Genomic DNA, 18,950 nt, shown 5'->3' with positions numbered 1-18,950 from the left:
CACATTTCAGGATACTGAACTTCTAAGGCTGTTACTAGAGCAGAAAGAGGATTTTCACAAATCAGAAAAGTGCTAAAGTTTTAGTTCTGAATATTTGTCTTAGCTATAATAATGCAATTTTTACTATCCAAAGGCATGCACCTATTGGAGCAGGTCTTGATTATTAGAGTTAGATTCAGCCCTACAATCCCCATGCAAGGAGATAATCGCATTTCTACAAGTCATTCATTTACTTCACAGATATTTATTAAGCATCTACTGTGTGCCAGGCATGATTCTGGTCACTAAGTACCCCATGGTGAAGATGGGAGACCAGGCTACAGCTTTCGTGGAGCTTTTGTGTGGTGGAGACGATACACAAATCAGTAGATAAACAGGGGAAGTTCAGCAGTCATATGTACTAAGGAAGATGACAACGATTGCATGTGGGAGAGACTCTTCAAAAGTGGACCCCATGGAGAACTTTCAGAGGAAGCAACACGAAAGGTGAGACTGGCAAGAGTCAGTCACGCAAAAAACCTGTGGGAAGACACTCCTGGAAGCTGTGGTTACGACCTTGCAGCGTGGAAATCTGTCCGTCAGTGTTTGCAACAGGGTTTGCATCACTATATATATATATATTTTTTAAAGAACAAGAAAACAAAATACTTGTTTATGTGCTGGTCTGGACTGTGTTGCTCTGTGGTACCAGCAGGGCACAAGCCTCTGGCGTAGGTCTTACGATTTTATGCAGGAGGAGTGTTGCACTCAGAAAAATTATCCCTCACTTACACACAGCACTGGAGAGCTTATAAAGACCTTTTACATTCATAATTACATTGTTTGGTGGAGATCAATTTTAGCAATAGGCCTCAGATAATCATATCACAAATGAAAGAAAGCCCAGTTCAAATAAATAGAAATTACATAATTATACAAGAATCTGGGAGTTTCTAATTTCAGGCAGAGGTGAATTCAGAGTCTAACTAATAGCTACATAGTCTCTGTCTCTCTATTTCTTTCCTTGATTTTCTCTCGACTGCTTTACTCTCGATGATGCTCTCCCTGTGTGGAAACAAGCATGATCTCCAGTACTGCAGGCTGTGAACCCCCGGCACTGTGCACACCTGGCTTAGGGACGGGCAGAAGCACCTGCACGGTGCGGCCCTCGTGAATCGGGCCTGGGTCACCTGTCCATCGCCACTCTGGTGGCCAGGGGCCACGTGGAACTCCGGTTGGCCAGGACTGGAGCCCGGACCACAGGGGCTGAAAGTGGGATGCTTGATCCTCGAAGGAAAGGAAGGGATGCTGGGCAGGCAGTGGAATGGCATCCACCAGGAAACCACACTCACTTCCACATGTGAGGTTAAAAGACTGACTCAGCGTTACACAGAAAACCTGGATCTCAAATCCTAAAACACAGAGTTCTTCCTCCTCCCGTGGAATTACTGGTTCTGCATGAAACACAGTATGAAGCCCCAAGATGACTCAGTTAAAGAGAGTGGAGGAAGCGCCTGGCGAGTCGTGTTTGAAATGAGAACCTGCTTCACCGAAGCTGTGTGACTGGCGGAGTCGGCAGCCCTGTCCTGCCCTCCAGGCTTGTAAAGACGCACCGGCCACTGGCTTCACGCAGCCTTTGTTTGGTCTCATAAGCATGGGTAGAGTTTCCCCGACCTGTGGAGGGTGGCATCGTGTTTGTGAGCGTGGGTAGAGCCCAGTGAGGAGGTGAAGGCCGGGACACCCTATGCCGAGTGGAAGGCTGGGGTGTGATGGGGTGAAAAGAGCTGGGTCCTCTCGTTCCTCCTGATGGGTGCACACCCTCCTGGCGTCGTCAGCTTTCCTTGCTTTTACACAAAGACACGTTCACCTGCCAGATCTACACCGGAGTCTCGAGGTAACTTTAGGACAATGGGCAGGAGGAAGCAGCACTAGATGTTTTGTGAAAGTGTCCAGCACAGCCGGGCGCGGAGGCTCAGGCCTGTAATCCCAGCATTTTGGGAGGGTGAGGGGGGCGGATCACCTGAGGTCGAGAGTTTTAAACCAGCCGGACCAACAAGGAGAAACCCCGTCTCTACCAAAAACACAAAAAATCAGCTGGGCGCGGTGGCGGCACCTGTGGTCCCAGCTACTCGGGAGACTGAGGCAGGAGAATGGCGGGAACCCGGGGGCGGAGCTTGCAGTGAGCCGAGATCCGGCCACTCACTCCAGCCTGGGGGACAGGGCGTGACTCTCTCTCTCAAAAAAAAAAAAAAAAAAAAAAGGAAAAAAGAAAAAGAAAAAAAGACACAGCCGTCTACTGGCTGAAATATCAGTGTCGCCTACAGCAGATAAATACGGTAATTCATGTGTGCAAGAGAATCGGAGCCAATGTATGCTCATTCCGTAACTTTAACTTTTTTCTCTAGTTATTAAATATGTTACATTTTAAGGACTACAGAAAACAAAAACAAACAGTCAACTCCAAAGGATTTTGGAATTTATTTCTACCACCCACCCGTTAGCGCGGATGTTTGCTTCCCTCTTTGTTAAGAGTGTTAATCTCGAGCGCAAGGGCTCGGCAGCCAACCCCAGAGTCCTCTCCACGTTCCTCCACGGAGGCTCCGAGGGCAGGTGGAACGGACACAAGCAGCCAGCCCTCCTAAACCGCGGCTTCTGTGGAGGAGGTAGCTCCTCACTCGGGGTGAAGACTTTGCTGGGTTTGAGGGCACCTCCCCTAGACCCAGGGGCACTGTGTGCTTTGAGCAAGGTAGATGAAAACACATCTTTTCTCCAGAAAACAAGATTAAGAACATATTTAGGCTTGCACAGGATACAGCTCACTGCCCAAAGCCTTGCTGGATCCTGAAAAATATTTTACTAACTTGTACATCTATTCCAGGAGGCTTCTCCGCGCCTAAACTTTTCTTTTTCCTGTCTCGAACTTGGTGTGGCAAACGCTCCTCCCTGGTTTGCTGACCTTCAGAATCATTCCAAGGCAGCGAGTGTTGATGTGAAAACCGGGTGCAAACCCAGGCCGGTGCCCTGCCAGCCCTCTGGCCCCTGAACCACCGGCTTCGCTCGGAGGACCCGCATATTGACTTGTGGCCTTGCAGGGTCCAGGCGAAGATCTTGCATCCTGAGTGGACGGAAATGGCCGGATCTAACATTTTCCACCTCGTCTACAGAATGCTGTTCCTTGTCTGTTGGCTCATGGCTGCCTTCTGTTTTTCTGATCACTTACTGGACTGTGCCCTTTCTGCTCCAGGGAGCTGGATTCCGACTCCAACACTCACCTGTCCCCTTCCCTGAATCCAGCTGTTAACCCAGATGCTGAACACAAGCGACTTTTCCAACTTCATTCAAAGAACTTCTCATGAGAAAACCGGGCTGTCAAGAGTCTCCCCTCACCTTTATCACTCATCGTTCCCTACAATCACCATAGAGAAGTATAAATTAACAGGAATTAGGAGAATCCAGAGCCCATTTTTATCATCTCAGTGTTTGTAATCCTTCTGGAACGCGGGCACCCATGGGCAAGCCTTGTGTGTGTCCATCTACGCACATACATGGGTGAACTGGAAAGCTCCAATACCTTGGGGAAGGTTTTCCGTGCGGTCAGATCTTCAGAACCAAAGCTGATGGAGATGTTCCCTGGCATTAAGCTTCTTGAGAGTAAATCTTATTATCTCTTTCTTTTTTCTTGCCTTATTTCTTCCCCCTTCCTTCCTTCCTTCCTTCCTTCCTTCCTTCCTTCCTTCCTTCCTTCCTTCCTTCTTTCCTTCCTTCTTTCTTCCCTTCCTTTCTTCTTTCCCTCCTTCCTTTCTTTTTTTCTCTCATTCCTCCCTAACTTCCTTCCTTCATTTCTTTTCCTTTATTTTTCATCCTTTACTTCTTTCTGTCATCTATGTATCTATATGTGTATCTATCTCTATTTCATCTATCTATCTATCTATCTATCTATCTATCTATCTATCTATCTATCTCCATCTATATCTATCTTATCTATCTATCAATACCTAAACTATCACTAGTGTCATATCTGAATTTGGGGGAGTTATGCTTTTACTATCTAATTGATAGTTCAGAATTCCTGCTGGTGATGTGAGACAAAATAATGACATCTGACCTTTTTTTAGGGCAACCTATAGGACATTATTATGGTTTCTTAGCTTCTTAGGCTGAAATCTTTTTTTATTATGGATTTTTCATCATTAGTCATGGTTTTCTTTAAATTGTTACAGAATTCTGCCTAAAAATCAAAGCTCCCAAATGCCTACTTAGTTTAATAGGCTTGAACAGAGCTTTTCAGATCATAATAGGTTCATGATATTTATCAAGTGATAAAAAATCAGGCTAGTCAATTTGGTTTGAAAGGAATAAATTGCACTGAGATGTGTAGTTGTTGAAATGTGTTCTTGTCAATGATGATGACATGTTAGGTTGGCTTTAATATTTATGTCATTATAATAATTTATATTGTCAAGGTGAAACATAAAAAGGCTCAATGGGCATGGGCATTAAATATTACATATTTTAGAGTTGCTCAAGGAAAGAAATTACATGATTGGCCCTGACTCACAAGCATCAATAAGAATGTGCATTTTAAAGTGGACAAAGGTATAATTCCACTCCAGGTAGTAACAAGGCTCCGAGATGCTGAGTGGCTCTGTTCTTAGGTTCTCATTACCAGACATTCTGAAACTGCTGCGATTTCCCAAAATCACAGTTCAGACAAGACGTTAAAAAGCCAAACAAGGAAAAAACACACGGACATTTTATTCACAGAGAGCACGTGGAGAGCCCATCCAGGCTTAGATGTGAGTGTTTAAAACCCTCGGGTTGGATTCACGCCAGTGTCTGGGTGCACTGGTGGCTTCCAGCATGACTCACCGGAAGGAGGATGCACCTGACTTCTCGGCTTTCGATTTTCACCTCCTTCTTCTCCACTCTCTGCCTTGCTGCCAGAGCTGCATCCTACACACTGGAGCCAGGTTTCCACTGACGTTAGGAAAGGTCCTCTGGATTCTCACAGGATTAGTGAAATCCGACCGGCATTTCTCGTGCTGATGCTCTTTCCTCCAGGCATGTGGCATTTCTCAGTCCCAGGGAAGAAGCCTTTGAGGAAAGGGGTTTGTGGTCAGCCAGGGCTGCCAGGTAATCCGGCTTTGTAATCCCCACACTGCGCTGGATTCCACACAACCCGCAGGGTGGGTGAAGCTGACAGGTCCCTAATAAACCGAAACTTAGCTTGGGCTATGCCTACAGAAATCATTTATCTTGTGCACATAATTGATACCTGTCAAGAGGTTGGAGCAAGATTTTCCCATGAATATAAGGAATTATTTAGACATAAATTTGTATTTTAATTTCTAGTACATTGTCCCATGGAGGAAAATATGGAAGCTGAGCCCTGCCCCAAGTAAATGAAAAACCAAATTATCTGCTTTATCTTTATAATTGTCATGAATAAAGCAATTTATTTTCTTTTAATTTGTGGTAGGGGTTTAATTTTTATATATAGTAGTTTTAATCATTCATGTTGATAAAAATTTTGTTCCTTTATATTTCCATAAAAATAGCTAGCATTTATTGAATACTTTCTATTTCTGGGATTTGTCTTAGAATACCTATATCTTTATCTAATCTATTTCTCTTCACACACATGTACATACATGTATATAAATACACATATCTTAGCAGCATACATGGAGCATATATATATATACATATGTATCATCCCAAATCCCCTCATAGTTTATTATGCTCATTTTACACTTAAGGAAACTGAGCCACAGAGATGATAGAAAATATTCCCCAATCATAACAGGTTGATTCCGCAGATCATAACAGGTTCACGAGATTTATCAAGTAATTAAAAAGGTCACCCACTCAGTAAGCGAAGGAGCTGGGACTTAAGCCCAGCTCGCCTACTGACAGTCTACACGATCATAAAGAAAATAGCCATAGTTACTTAATAATAACAGAAAACATTTGTGTAGAAATCAGCATGTAACTGACACTCCCCAAAGCACGTGCCTTATATAAATTCATTTAATTCTCAAAGCAGACTTGGAAGATAGGTATTATTTTTGTTATTCTCATTTTATTGATGAGGTAACAGAAAGAGTGAGGAGGTTTCCCAAGGTCACACAGTGGGTGAGGAGAGGATCCTAGGTTTGAACACTGTAGTCCGGCCTCACAATCTGACACTGTACTGTTGTATTATAAATACTAAAACTGAAGTAGTATTAATATCTCATTTATTCAAATGATAACAATTAGCTGTATTGATCAACTTCCATGGGCCAGGCTCTGAGTTAGGTTTTTAGCAAACTTTATCTGCCTTAACTATTTTAAAAATTCCCCAAAGTAGATATCTGGAGTTTTTTTTTATATATATATATGAGGAGGAAGAGATTAGGGACAGTAAATAATGTTCCCAACATCACAAAGCTAATAGATGAAGAAATGGAATTCAGTTCTGAGCTATCCGTTTCTAAGACTCACACTATTTTCTCCACATAACGTTGCCTTTTGAGCTTCTCCTCACATATCGTCTTTTTCGGTAATAGTGATCATGGATATTTTACAAAGAATAATGCATTGGGAATATTAAAAAGTCACAAAATGTTGATAGTTTCTTAATCTAAAAACCAGCAAAACTAAACTAACATTTCCTCAAAAAGGAAATGTATAAAGCAGTAAAATTTAACCCCAGTGAAAGATATCAATGAAAATAAAGTCAACTGAGAAACTAATCTATCAATGAATCGACAAGAAACTAAAAAATTAAAAATTATAATTGGCACAACCATGTTTATTTATTAAGCAATTTTGAAAATAAACATATATATATTTTTTGTGCTTCATAAATATTATACAAATATACATACATTATGGATACTCATTCAAAATTCATCTTTAATAAGTGGCTTCTCTAATTGATTTTCACTCTAAATGATATTAACCAAAATCCCATTTTTCCAGTTTGAAAGCTTACTTATAAATAACCAAACTATTTTCTTCTTTGTGGTGTAATGAACTTTTTTAACCTAATGACAACCCCAGGACACTTTTTTTACATCTGTTCTTAGTTGCTCACATGTGCACATACATCCGTGAGTACACAGGAGGAAGATGGTAATGCCACCGATCTCAGGGGATAACGTGATAGTTACCAGTGGCTTCAATGGGCGTGGAGAAAGGTGATAATGCCACTGATCTCAGGGGATAACATGATATTCACCAGTGGCTTCAATGGGCGTGGAGGAAGGTGGTAATGCCACCGATCTCAGGGGATAACGTGATAGTTACCAGTGGCTTCAATGGGCGTGGAGAAAGGTGGTAACGCCACTCATCTCAGGTGATAACGTGATATTTGCCAGTGGCTGCAATGGGCGTGGAGGAAGGTGGTAATGCCACTCATCTCAGGGGATAACATGATATTTACCAGTGGCTTCAATGGGCATGGAGGAAGCTGGTAATGCCACTCATCTCAGGGGATAATGTGATATTTGCCAGTGGCTTCAGTGGGCACCTCTGCTTCATCAATCATCTTTTATTTTTCCAGCTGCCCCATCAAGAAAGCTGCTGAGTGAAACATGCAGTCGTTTGAAAACAACTGAGGAAGTCTGTAATACATAATGAATAGAAGGCATTATTCTTGAGCACTTGAGGAAAATGAGATATGAATCGGACCCCATGTTGAAAAATATGCATAATATCAAGATTAAACTAAATAAAAATGGGACCATAGGAACTTTCACTATACTATTTATTAACTCCTGGAAAGTCTGTATCTAAAATTTTGCTTTCTTATCAGCACTTGCTGGTCATTGTACTCTTGTAGTCAGAAGTGGGTAAATTCTCAGACTTAGAGGTAGGAATAAATGCAATTGACATATGTAAATTCATAAGTCCAATCTCTGTCTCTTTTTTACTTTTTTTTGAGATAGAATCTGGTCTGTCTCCCATTCTGGAGTGCAGTGGCGTGATCTCAGCTCCCTGCAACCTCTGCCTCCCGGGTTCAAGTGATTCTCCTGCCTCAGCCTCCCAAGTAGCTGGAATTACAGACAGGCACATGCCACCATGCCCAACTAATTTTTGTATTTATAGTAGAGATGGGGTTTTGCCATGTTAGCCAAGCTGGTCTCGAACTCCTGACCTCAGGTGATCCACCCACCTCGACCTCCCGAAGTGTGGGATTACAGGCGTGAGTCACCATGCCTGGCTCCAATTTCTTTCAATGGATGGCCCTAAATTATTTAATCATTCCCTTTATTTGAAGATAGTCAATAAGCTGGTGTTGAATTATTTTAAGATCAATATGTTGACTTGTAAACTATTTTCATGTCTGTGAGTAAGCCATTTTATTTTTATTTTACTACTTTCGCTGCGGCCATTTCTCCTTCTTCCCTTTAAACGAAGTCTAGTGTCTTGAAGTACATAACGGATCACCTTGATTATCATTTTTGCAATTGGAAAGTTTGTTAGGATGATATTTTCTAAAAGAAAGAAATCTCTCCTTTGAAGTTATTTAGTCATATATAATAATTACTGTTTTTAAAATGATGCTCAAATGTACCTAAATGGCAGAATGATTGTCTTTGTCATGTAATGGTGAAAACAAAACTGTAAATGAAAATCGAAAAATACAGTGATCCTGTGATGGAAAATATTTACACTATTCCCAGATTGTTCATTTTATGCAGAGAAGTTTCAAAGCAAGGAGGAGAGCATTCTTCCTGAAAGAAAATATTGTGTGAAGTGATACAATCTCCTAAGAAAATGATATAACAAAGATCATGTGAACACATGTGATCCAATATCTGGCACTGATATTGGATTTAGTATATTTCATATAAATCAAAACTTTAGATCTGAGAGCTAGTAAAAGTTAAGATGTCAGCCCAATAGCTCGAGTTCCAATGCCCAATATTCACTCTCCTGCTTCTAAGAAGTAGTTTCACAACACTATGCACATAGCTTTGATTCTAAGTCCTCCCAGAAGATTTATGCTCTCCTGAAATATGGGCAATGCTGTAATGTCTCATTTTAATTCTTCCCACACTGACTTTTAGGATAATTATACTTTATATCTCAATGACACAACATTGATTATCTAGTTTGTGGATTACTCAACCATTGCATCAGCCTTGGTCTCCTTAAATGTTGGCCCTTTCACTTTGTAGATCCTTTACTGGAAAGTATTGAGGAATAGAGAAACACCTGAAGCTAAAATAAGTTACTGCTGCCATAATTCACACTATTTCAAGATTATATCAAAGTTTTAATTACATAGGAGAAAGACATTATAGTCTGTCTCAATTACTTACAGAAAACCACCCCAAAACTTAGTGGTCAAAAGCCACAGCAATCATATATATTACTCATGAATTTGCTAGATGGGTAGGGCTTGGTAGGGACAGTTTGTTTTTTGTTCCAAGTGGCATATGCTGAGACCAATTGACCAGATTGACTGGGGACTGGAGGATCTACTTCTGAGATGGCTCACTCATGAGCTGGGAAGTGGGTGCTGGCTGGTGCCTGGACACTCATTAATTGGGAGGCGGGCGCTGGCTGGTGCCTGCACACTCATGAGCTGGGAAGTGGGTGCTGATTGGTGCCTGGAGGCCCAGCCTGCCTAGGGACTAGGACTTCTACTCCTCTTCACATGGGCTTCTCCACAGACCACCAGGGATTTCTCTGACTGCACGGTGGTTACATTTAAAAAGTGAGGTTTTATAGATTCAATGCCATCCCCATTAAGCTACCAATGACTTTCTTCACGGAATTGGAAAAAACTGCTTTAAAGTTCATATGGAACCAAAAAAGACCCCACATTGCCAAGACAATCCTAAGCCAAAAGAACAAAGTTGGAGACATCACGCTACCTGACTTCAAACTATACTATAAGGCTACAGTAACCAAAACAGCATGGTACTGATACCAAAACAGAGATATAGACCAATGGAACTGAACAGAGCCCCCAGAAATAATACCACACATCTACAGCCATCTGATCTTTGACAAAGCTGACAAAAACAAGAAATGGGGAAAGGATTCCCTATTTAATAAATGGTGCTGGGAAAATTGGCTAGCCATAAGTAGAAAGCTGAAACTGGATCCTTTCCTTACTCCTTATACGAAAATTAATTCAAGATGGAATAGAGACTTAAATGTTAGACCTAAAACCATAAAAACCCTAGAAGAAAACCTAGGTAATACCGTTCAGGACATAGGCATGGGCAAGGACTTCATGTCTAAAACACCAAAAGCAACAGCAACAAAAGCCAAAATTGACAAATGGGATCTAATTCAACTAAAGAGCTTCTGAACAGCAAAAGAAACTACCATGAGAGCGAACAGGCAAACTACAGAATGGGAGAAAATTTTTGCAATCTACTCATCTGACAAAAGGCTAATATCCAGAACCTATAAAGAACTCAATCAAATTTACAAGAAAAAAACAAACAACCCCGTCAAAATGTGGGCAAAGGAAATGAACAGACACTTATCAAAAGAAGACATTCATACAACCAATAGACACATGAAAAAATGCTCATCATCACTCGCCATCAGAGAAATGCAAATCAAAACCACAATGAGATACCATCTCACACCAGTTAGAATGGCAATCATTAAAAAATCAGGAAACAACAGGTGCTGGAGAGGATGTGGAGAAATTGGAATACTTTTACACTGTTGGTGGGACTGTAAACTAGTTCAACCATTGTGGAAAACAGTGTGGTGATTCCTCAAGGATCTAGAACTAGAAATACCATTTGACCCAGCCATCCCATTACTGGGGATATACCCAAAGGATTATAAGTCATGCTGCTATAAAGACACATGCACACGTATATTTATTGTGGCACTATTCACAATAGCAAAGACTTGGATTCAGCCCAAATGTCCATCAGTGACAGACTGGATTAAGAAAATGTGGCACATATATACCATGGAATACTATGCAGCCATAAAAAAGGATGAGTTTGTGTCCTTTGTAGGGATATGGATGCAGCTGGAAACCATCATTCTCAGCAAACTATCACAAGAACAGAAAACCAAATACCACATGTTCTCACTCATAGGTGGGAACTGAACAATGAGATCACCTGGACACAGGAAGGGGAGCATTACACACCAGGTCCTATTGTGGGGAGGGGATAAAGGGGAGGGATAGCATTAGGAGATATACCTAATGTAAATAACGAGTTAATGGGTGTAGCACACCAACATGGCACATGTATACATATGTAACAAACCTGCACGTTGTGCACATGTATCCTAGAACTTAAAGTAGAATAAAAAAAAAATAGAAAAACTATTTGATAATTCTATAAAAACTGTATTTTTAAAGCATTTATAAACTACTTATGGGAAAAACTTCATTAAGTTAAAATAGAAATCATTTAATGTCAAAATTATAACAGTAAATTTAGAAACTGGTGTAATTCTAATAAAAATCTTAGGAATCAAAAAAAAAAAAAGTGAGATTTTTCAGAGGCAGAAACTGGACACTATCAGTTTGTTGAGACCTGGGTCATCATCCATTCTACTGTATTCTATTAACCAAGCAACCAAATTGTCCCCTTGAGGGGACCTAGATCCATTTCTTGATGGAAGGCAAGTCAGAGAATTTGGAATTGTGTTTTAATATCACTACAAAAGGTACACTAATATTTTTAATTCTAGTTTTCAGATATTCAGTTTATTGGCACATTTGTTATCCTTAATTACTATAAATAATTTCAGGCTAGCCATATCTGGTATTTCAGTGTAATAAATAATTAGAAACAAAACTAGAAACAACACAGATATTGCATTCTCCTGTTGAACATCTGGGATATCGTATCTATTTTATTTGCTGTATTTCAACAAAGGTCTGTGGAAACTATGGTGGGTCAGAGAAGGCCAACAAAATGAGTAAAAGAAACAGAGTATACTGTATAAATATAAACTTTAAGAAGACATCTTTGAAACTAGGTTTAGGTAAGACATAATAGTAATAATATTAGACATTCACTGGTTTAACATACTTCTGAGTTAACATGTGAAAAGTTGTTTAATCCTATTGGCCATCATGTGGAGCTGGCACTACTAGAATTCCCATTTTACAGAGGCAGACAGAAAGGCCCCATGGTTAAATAACTGTCTAATCCGGTAAGCAACAGGGCTGGCATGTGACCTTTTCACCCAATTCCAGAGCCTAGCCTCTTAACCAGAGAGAACCTTATTTTCCTGTGCTGAGTTCTCCAATTCTCTCTTCTCCTTCTTCAGTGTTTTATTGGCATGACAAGTGAGTTAGAGAAGAAGAAAAGCAATGAAAAATGTCCACATTACTGAATCCTAGAAAAGCCTGTCATACAAATGGTAGAAATTTAAGAATATCTGCTAAGTATTTGGCAAATTTATACAGAGAGCCAAAAGACTTTAGGGCAATTCAAAATGTGAAAAATGGGTGGAGAAAATCTGGGCAAGATTCTGGAAATACCTCTATATTAATCTATTCTCCCACTGCTTTAAAGAAGTACTAAAGACTGGGTAATTCATAGGAAAAGAAGTTTTTTTTTGGCTCAGGGTTCTGTAGGGTATACAGGAAACATAGCTGCTGCTGCTTCTGGGGAGACCTCAGGAAACTTCCAATCATGGCAGAAGGCAAATAGGAGGAAATCACTTCACATGGCTGGAGGAGAAGAAAGGGAGAGAGCAGGGAGGTGCCATACACTTTTAAGCAAACGGATCTCACAAGACCTCACTCACTATCCTGAGAACAGAACCACCAGGGATGGCGTGAAACAATTCATGAGAAACCATACCCGTGATCTAATCACCTCCCACCAGGCCCCAACTTCAACACTGGAGATTACAATTTGCCATGAGATTTGGTACAGGAACACAGATCCAAAGAATATCATTTCTCCCCTAGCCCTTCCTAAATCTTATGGGCTTGTCACATTGCAAAACATAATCATGCCTTCCCAGCAGTCCCCGAAAGTCTTAATTCATTTCAGCATTAACTCAAAAGTCTAAACTCTCATCTAAGATAAGGCTACTTCCTTCCACCTATGAGCCTGTAAAATCAAAATAAGGTAGTTACTTCCAAGATATAATGGGATACAGGCATTGGGTAAGTACTCCTGTTCCAAAATGGAGAAATCAGCCAAAAGAAAGGGGCTACAGGCCCCATGCAAGTCCAGAACTCAGCAGGGCAGTCATTAAACCATAATGTTCCAAAATAATCTCCTTTGACCCCATGTCTTACAACCAGGGTTCACTGATGCAAGGAGTGGGCTCCCAAGGCCTTGGGCAGCTCTGCCTCTGTGACTTTGCAGGGTTCAGCCCCCATGGCTGCTCTCATGGGTTGGCATTGAGTGTCTATGGCTTTTCCAGGCACAGGGTGCAAGCTGATGGTGGATCTACCATTCTTGGGTCTGGAGAATGGTGGCCCTCTTCTCACAGCTCCACTAGGCAGTGCTCCAGGGGGGACTCTGTGTGGGGAGCCAACTCTATATTTCCCCTCCACAGTCCCCTAGTGGAGGTTCTTCATGAGGGCTCTGCCCCTGCAGCAGGCTTCTGCCTGGAAATACAGGCTTTTCCAGACATTCTCTGAAATCTAGGTGGATGATCCCAAGGGTCAACTCCTGCAGTCTGTGTACCGGCATGCTTAACACCACATGGAAGCTGCCAAGGCTTACAACTTGCACCCTATAAAGTAGTGACCAAGCTGTACCTAAGTATTTTTGAGCCACAGCTGCAGCTGGAGTGCCTGTTATTAAGGGAGCAGAGTCCTGAGGATGCACAGGGCAGCAGGGGCCTGGGCCTTCCCCAGGAAACCATTTCGTCCTCCTAGGCCTCTGAGCCTGTGATGAGAGGGTCTGCTGTGAAAGTCTCTGATACTTCTTAGAGGCCTTTTCTCCTTTGTCTTGACTACCAGCACTTGCCTTGCTTTTGGTTATGCAAATTTCTGCAGCCTGCTTGAATTTCATTCCTGAAAATGGGCTTTCCTTTTCTACCACATGGCCAGGCTGCAAAATTTCCAAACTTTCATGCTCTGCTTCCCTTTTAAATATAAATTCCTGTTTCAGATCATTTCTTTGCTCACACACATGAGCTTAGGTTGTTACAAGCAGCCAGGTCAGCTCTTAAACTCTTTGTTGCTTAGAAATTTCTTCTGCCAGATACCCTAAATTAGCACTCTCAATTCAAAATTCCACAGATCTCTAAAGTAGGTGCACAATGCAGCTAGGATCTTTGTTAAAGCTTAACAAAAGTAACCTTTATTCCAGTTCCCAATAAGTTCCTATTTCCATTGGAGTCCTCTTCATTGTTCAAATCACTCCATTCAACAAGTTTCTAGAATATTCCAAAGTCTCCCTCATCTTCCTGTCTTCTTTTGAGCCCTTCACACTTTTCCATACTCTGTCCATTACCTGTTTTAAAGCCACTTCCACATTTTCAGGTATCTTTACAGCAATGTCTCGCTCCTTGGTACCAATTTTCTGTATTAGTCCTTTCTCACACTGCTATAAAGAAATACTGGAGACTGGGTAATTTACAAGGAAAGAGGTTTATTTGGCTTACAGTTCTGGAGGCTGTACAGTACGCATTGCAGCTTCTGCTTCTGCAGAGGTCTCAGGAATCTTCCAATCCTGGTGGAGGCAAAGGGGGCACAAGCTGTCTCACATGGCCAGAGTAGAAGGTAGTAGAGACTGGGAGGGAGTTGCCACACACTTTTAAACAACTAGATCTCATGAGAAATTGCTCATTATCACAATAACAGCAGCACCAGGGATGGTGCTAAACCATTCATGAGAAACTGTCTCCATAATCCAATCACCTCCCCCCAGGCCCTACTACCTGCAACACTGGGAATTACAATTCAACCTGAGATTTATGTGGGGACACAGATCTAAACCATATCGAGCTCCTTCATCTGAGAGGTGAGGATCTTGATGACAGTGGGTCAGAGGGAGGGGACATGTTCTTGCTCTCGCCAACAGATTAGGTGTCACCACTGGGCAGGGCACAGCCTAACAGTAGACACCAGGAATAACAGTACCAGAAAAATGGGGCCTCATGGAACTTAACCTCTCACTGCCGCACCAAACTGTGATGGGAGATGCAGTATAAACAACCAAAATTCTTGGCATGATTGTTTTCGTTTTCCGCTTTCTTCACGACCCTCTGCAGACTACCAGATATTCAGTTACAGAGAAAATGTAGAGCAAATGTCAACTCCCCTTTGTTCATGGAAGCTGCACCTGAAAGAAATAAACAGGAATCCAGGCTGATCTCCACCCCATGAAATCTCAGCTTGTCTGACCTAAGCTAATCCTGGCAAGTCATGGAGCATCTTTTCTTTTCCAATCACACACCTCAAGTGTCTCCCTCCTGGAAGGCCTCCATCCTCACTTCCAAGCATGAATTCACCTTAGATTAAGCTAGTCACAGGGACCCTACGCCTCTAACAGCCAATTGGTTGGGGAAACTAGGCTTTGTTCATCCAGGCCGGCATTCCCCAGGTGACAGTTGTGGGTCCATAAGAAGGCATGTGTCCTATTTTGTTCAACCAGACAGAAGTCAAAGGCTTTCATGCTGTGGGAGATGCTTTCTCTCTTCACCAAAGTTGAACAAGGAAGCTTGTATTTCTACTTCGTGCAGGCAACCATAGTGGAACAAAACAAAACAGGAAAGAAACAAAAAATCAGTAAGCAAAACCAGACTATTTACAGAGTATCGCAGATGATGTTGGAGTCCCAACTTCTACAAAGGTCACATATACGTCTATTAATCACAGCAGCTGATTGCAAGAGAATGCAAATAAAGAACCCATGAACAGGGGTGCCTCTGGAGAGAAGGCCTGGTGACAAACAGCAGAACTGGGTACATCTGAACGAGTGTTGCAAATACAACCAGTGTGATTTTCCCCATAGTTTCTGCTTTTGACTTTCAGAGGCAGAATAATGAATTATTTAGAACAGGGGTTTTGAATGGGTTGGATTTGAATTGGAATGCCAGCCTTCTAGCTTTTGTGCTCCTGGGATACTTGAGCTACTCATTTAATTTTTCTGAGAATTGCTTTTTTAATTTCTAAAACAGGGATATATCACCTAACTCAAAGGCATGTAATGAAAATTGAATCAAATATTAAATAAATATATTTAGCATAAAAATTGATATATCAAATGCTTACTAAATGTGATCTGCAATTGTCATATATTATTATAATATTTATAATATCAATTATAATTATCATAGCAATCTATAATTATATTTTTTAAAATTAAAATACATATTTAAGATATTCAAATTTAATTTATCCCAGATAAAAATCAACTGTATATTCTCCAAATCACTACTGATAAGAGGAGGAGACATATACCCTACTTGGCCGTAATTTTATAAAAAAGGAATTACATCTACATTAAATATTCATTCATTTCATAAAGAAGTATTAAGTACCAATTTTTGACCTGGTGTAGTTTTATCACAAAGGCTATGGAAATAAAACACAAAAACGAAGAATTGAGAAGTTTTGTCCTTTATGACACTTTCTAGCAGGAGACGAGCGATAGCAAGGGAAGCAACATATGCAAGTAAATACATGGCATGTCATGAAGTAATGAGTGCTAAGGTGTAAAGTGTAATAAAGGAGGGCTGCAGGGAACACTGGAGGGACTGGTGCTGCGGGTTTAAATATGGGGGCAGGGAAGGCTTGACTGAGATGAGGATTTCCTGGAAAGACCTGAGGAGGGCGAGGAAGTGACACACGTTACTACCTAAAAGACCAGCGTCGAAAGCCGCGGGAACAGTAAGTGGAAAGTGCCTGAGACGCGTGTGTGCCCCGAGGCCAACATAGCTGAAAGAACTGACCAAAGGCAAAATTCCCACAGAGGTAAGGCGAGCAGAAAGTGTGAGCATTTTTCAGTGATTTTAATGACTTTGGGTGTAAAATAGAACCCCCTGGAAGGTTTTAAGCAAAGAATTTTAACTCACAAAGAAAATATACAATTGAGACTCTCAATTAGAACTTCCAATTCAGATAAGATTTAATTCATTTTTCCATAACCAATTTTCGAGATCTTAAAATGTGACAAAGGACACATGTTAGAGATTGTAGAACTTGGCATTTAGGACATAAATGTGTTGATGTATTAGATGAGTGTGAAAGAGAAAGAGTGAAGTCAAGGACACCTCTACAAGGATGATGTTAGCTTTTGTCTGAGCAACCAAAAGAATGGGACCAATTTTAATTTAGATGGAAGAAATCAAGATGGCTTTCTGGGAGGCAATTAGGACTCTGAGACCCAATTAGACCTGGATCAAAGGACTAAGGCCCAAGCCCTCCAGCATTTAGAGGTCAGAGACAAAGGAAAGCAGCAAAGGTGGCTGAGAAGTGGTCAGTGAGTTAGAAGCAAAACCAGGGGCATGTGCAAGCCAGTGGTCAGAGGGATGGGGGAACTCTGCCAGGAATGAGAGGTGACTCTGTTCAGGGCTTTTCCTTAGTTCAGGTAAAGACAGGGTTCTTTGTCCCATGACCATGAAATTCAGGCTCTCAGACAGTTTGAATGGTGAGTGAGACAGGGTTTTATTAGGTGAAAAGGGAGAAGCAGAGACTCTCACTAAGCCAGAGTCCCTGTTAGAGCCCTCCCACCAGCAGCTTGAATCCCAGGTTCCATCCAGGGAAACAGAGGCCGGGCTCCTCCCTGCTGCAAAGGTCTTGAACTTTCTGAGTCTGCACCTCAGTGGGCAGGCTGGTTGCAGTTTCCCCAGGAACCCCCTCCCACCTGGCTGTCTCAACTCCGCCTTCGGAGGTGACTAGCCTCCAACCACATGAGACTCAAAGCACAGTGTTCGTAGGAGAATGGTCCAGATGCAGCAGCTAGGTGCCAAAAAGACTCTCTCTCACTTTCAAGAAAGGCTTCAGGGGACACAGTATCCTCAGAGCAGAAAGCTACCAAAAAATAGTTAAGAAAATGTATTAAGGATAAAGAGGATTGAATGAAAGTCTGATGGCATGAGAGCTTCTGGGGGCACAGAGTAAGGGTTTGAGGTGATGGGAAAGTATAAGTTAAGAATAATATTAATGTATAGTTCTGAGAAGGTGAATCAGGAGCAGACGAGAAGCCAGGACACTAGAAAAAGTGGGAGGACTCGGCTTCTCGTGTGCCTGACGTAAATAGGGATAAACCGTGCAGTGAGATTAGTCACGATGGAGTGAGGCAGGCAGTGGTTAGGAGACCTGGTCAGGAGTATTCAGAGCTGGGAATGTCCCACCTGACTTCTACAAATAGAGGCCTGGAGGTCAGTGGATGGACGGTCAATCTGCTTCTGACTAGAGGGCTCCTCCCTGTGATGGATAAACTTGCAAGCAGGATGGTGTGGAAGGAACATTGAAAGAGAGCACACAAATCAATTGCAGAGATTCTTTCTGAGTAGTAGAATCATAGATTGCTTTTTCTTTGTTAGGGTTCTCCAGAGATATGAAACCAAATGTGTGTGTGTGTGTGTGTGTGTGTGTGTGTGTGTGTGTGTGTGTAGAGAGTCACAGAGAGATTGGGAATTGGCTGATGCAATAATGGAGGTTGAAAAGTGCCACCAGTCTGCCATCTGCAAGCTGGAGAACAAGGAAAGCTGTTAGTAGAATTCAAATCCAAAGAATGGAGAACCAGCAGTACCTTTGCCCAAGGGCATGAAAGGAAGGACGTGCAAGCTCAAGCAGAGAGCACATTCGCCCGTCTGTTCTTTGTTGGTTGTTTATTTGTTTTTATTCTATCAGGGCTCTCGGTGGGTTGGATGATGTCCACTCACATTGATGAGAGCAAGCTTTCTTTACTTAGTTTGCTGATTCAAATGCTGCCCCAGAAGCAGGGAGCGTTGTCTGGAAGCATGCTCACAGAAATGCCCAGAAATCATATTTTACCAGCTCTCTAGGCATCCCTTAACCCAGTCAACTTGAAACATAAAATTAACCATCACATCCTCTT

This window comes from Macaca fascicularis, chromosome 5, assembly GCF_037993035.2.
Source record: "Macaca fascicularis isolate 582-1 chromosome 5, T2T-MFA8v1.1".
NCBI lineage: Eukaryota > Metazoa > Chordata > Mammalia > Primates > Cercopithecidae > Macaca > Macaca fascicularis.
The sequence above is the reverse complement of the archived record's forward strand: the minus strand, read 5'-3'. Positions refer to the sequence as shown.